This window comes from Myotis lucifugus, unplaced genomic scaffold, assembly GCF_000147115.1.
Source record: "Myotis lucifugus unplaced genomic scaffold, Myoluc2.0 scaffold_373, whole genome shotgun sequence".
Taxonomy (NCBI): Eukaryota; Metazoa; Chordata; class Mammalia; order Chiroptera; family Vespertilionidae; genus Myotis; species Myotis lucifugus.
The window spans coordinates 239,174-241,896 of record NW_005871421.1 but is presented as its reverse complement, the minus strand read 5'-3'; the positions used below and the strand labels follow the sequence as shown (position 1 = coordinate 241,896).

Here is a 2,723-nt window from a genome sequence, read left to right as displayed (position 1 = left end):
CCCAGGAACCCCAATAGCTGGGCCGAGCAGTTCGTGGGTTCAGCCCGGAAAGGTATTTGCTGGGGCGCGGACTCCGTGCGGGGAGGGCACGCGGGGCCCCCGGAAGCGCCCCGGCCGGTGGGCCCGACGGGGGGGCTACACGCAGGGCCCGCCATGGAAAGCGGGAGAGCCCCGAACTCTTGGCCGGAAAAGTGTGGGAAGGCTTCGGTGGAGGAGGGGGCGTTGAAAACCGCTCTGAGTCCACCCGAGATTCCCGAAAAAGCGCCCAGGCCTTAGTCAGTGGGGGCTTTACACAGGGCGCAAAACACCCTCATCTTTGTCCCCAAATGGGACGGGATTTTCAGGTACAGCAAGGCCGGAGAGCCGCGGACTCCATAGGAAGTCAGTCCCGACCTGGCTGCAGCCAGGACAGGAAGCTCATGTCGGCTTCCCCCTAGAGCCCACCCTTGGCCGAGGTTCTGCCTGGGACCTTCCCCAGCCTTTCATCGTGCTCTGCCCAGTGCCCAGGCCCAGCTGGAGGGACACCCACCCTCTTCAGAACCTGTGGAGCGCTGGTGGCCTCCAGGAGGCTTGTCACTTGGGCTCTAGGACTCAGCTGAGCTTCTCTTACTGACATAGGGCAGGGACCAGGGACGGGACCCCTTTTTTTTTTCCGCTCTCTCCCTGCCCCATAGTAAACATCTCGTAGTCCCAACCACACACACCTTCCTCACATATTGAATGTTTGCTGGAACAGATTAGGAGGAAATGAGTCCGAAAAATGAATTCACAGTTCAAAAGTCACAAGTGAAAAGGGTAGGGTAACCTGCTGATGGTGGCCTTCCAGGCATCCAGTTGAGGAGGACAGTTTTTCAACGGGTGGCCCTGCATATCCCCCACGGGACGTCTGTGGAGCATCCAGCTGGGTGGGGAGAGTGTGGGCCTGGGGGGCAAATGAACCTCCTCCTCCACTCCTTCCTGGAACCTGTAGGTTTAGCTAAGGGGCTTTCCTTTCCATCCTGCTTCTTTGTCTGTCACCTGAGAATCCTATCACCACCTCCTAGGGTCCCTGTGAGGGGGATGTGGGCTTGGCAGTGGGGGTAATGTTCACCTCACCCTTCCCTTTCCTTTCCAGGGATCTGCCTTCAGGCAGCCCATGTCTGCCTGTCAACCTTCCACTCTTATCCCAGACTGTCTCTTTCAACTGATCCTAAAGTGAGCACCTACTATGCGCTTACCTTTCGGATAAATCCTGGAGAAACAACATTGACTAACACAGTCTGCCTAGGAGAGAGGTGAATTTGGCTCATTCACTCAGTACATATTGATTGAACACTCTGGTTGTGCCAGGCCTGACGGGGCTGGTACATAGTAAGTGCTTAGTGAGTACCCTGTTGTAGTCTTCAGGGGTGACCCTGGATACAAAAGGCAATCTTTTTCATGGACTGGGAAGCAACTCAGATGTCTCCACTTGTGGAAAGAAAGTTACACAGTGTTTGGAATGAGGCCATAGGGAGGGAGTGATGTTCGCTCATGCCGTCCATGGCTCTCTCTTCATGCCTATCCTGTGCCTGGCATAGTGGGTTAGCAATATTGATTGAATGAATGAATATCCTATTTTTCTTGATTCATGTGACCCATTCAGCTTTTCCTGTTCCAACTTTTGGTATCCTAGTACACAGAGATACAGAGCAAAGTTCTTTGTTTGTGTTTTGTTGTTGCTCTTAATCCTCATCTGAGGATATTTTTCCATTGATTTTTAGAGAGAGTGGAGGGGAAGAGACAGAGAGAAACATCACTGATGAGAGAGAATCATTAATCAGCTGCCTCCTGCATGCACCCTGCTGGGGATGGAGCCCAGGCATGTGCCTGACCAGGAATCGAACCATGACCTTCTGGTTCATAGATTGATGCTCAACCACTGGGCCACACTGGCCAGCCAGAGCAAAGTTCTTTATTATAAAGAGAACGATAGTGCAAATTCAGTGATAAGAGGCGACTGGCGCTGGCTGTCAGGGAGACTGGAGAGTCCTGGGGACTGTGGAGAGTGTGCTATCTGCAGGGGCAGTGACAGTTGAGCAGAGAAACCCAATGTGGCCACATCTGTCCATTTTCCAAGAGAAATAGGAAATCCAGGTTAGTATGTGAACGCTATCAGTTTAAAGTCTACTCGAAAAATTTTAAAACGTAGAATCTAATCTAATAAAAGAGAAACATGCAAATTGACCGTACCTTCGCTATGCCCCCCAAGACACGCCCACCAGCCAATCAGAGCGACTATATGCAAATTAACCCAACCAAGATGGGGGCCGGCAGCCATGGAGCTGGAGGAAGCAGGAGGCTTAGGTTGCCCCGGCAATGGAGGAAGCCAAGCTTCCCATCTGCCCTGGCCGGCTCTGGCCTCCGCTGAAGGCAACAAAGTTTCAATTATAATCCCAGATACCGGCTTCCAGCCAGCCTCCACTGGGAGCTTGGGTGGCTGGGGGCCGTGGCCAGCCCGCAAACAGCCATCAGCCCCTCACCCAGGCTGGCCAGACACCCCAGGGGGGACCACCACCCTGAAGGAGCTGTGGCCAGCCTGAAAACAGCCATCAGCCCCTCACCCAGGCAGGCCAGGCACCCCAGCGAGGACCCCCACCCTGAAGGGGCTGTGGCCAGCCTGCAAACAGCCATCAGCCCTCACCCAGGCTGGCCATACCCTCATGGGGTGAGGGTCCCCGCTGGGGGGCTTGGCCAGCCTGCAA

General features: G+C 54.5%; 1 protein-coding gene across 1 annotated transcript in view; it reads left to right on the top strand.

Moving 5' to 3' along the window:
- The window catches only part of AP5B1 (adaptor related protein complex 5 beta 1 subunit), a 12,765-nt gene that overhangs the window by 752 nt on the left and 9,290 nt on the right, over positions 1 to 2,723 (top strand). The window lies entirely within an intron of this gene.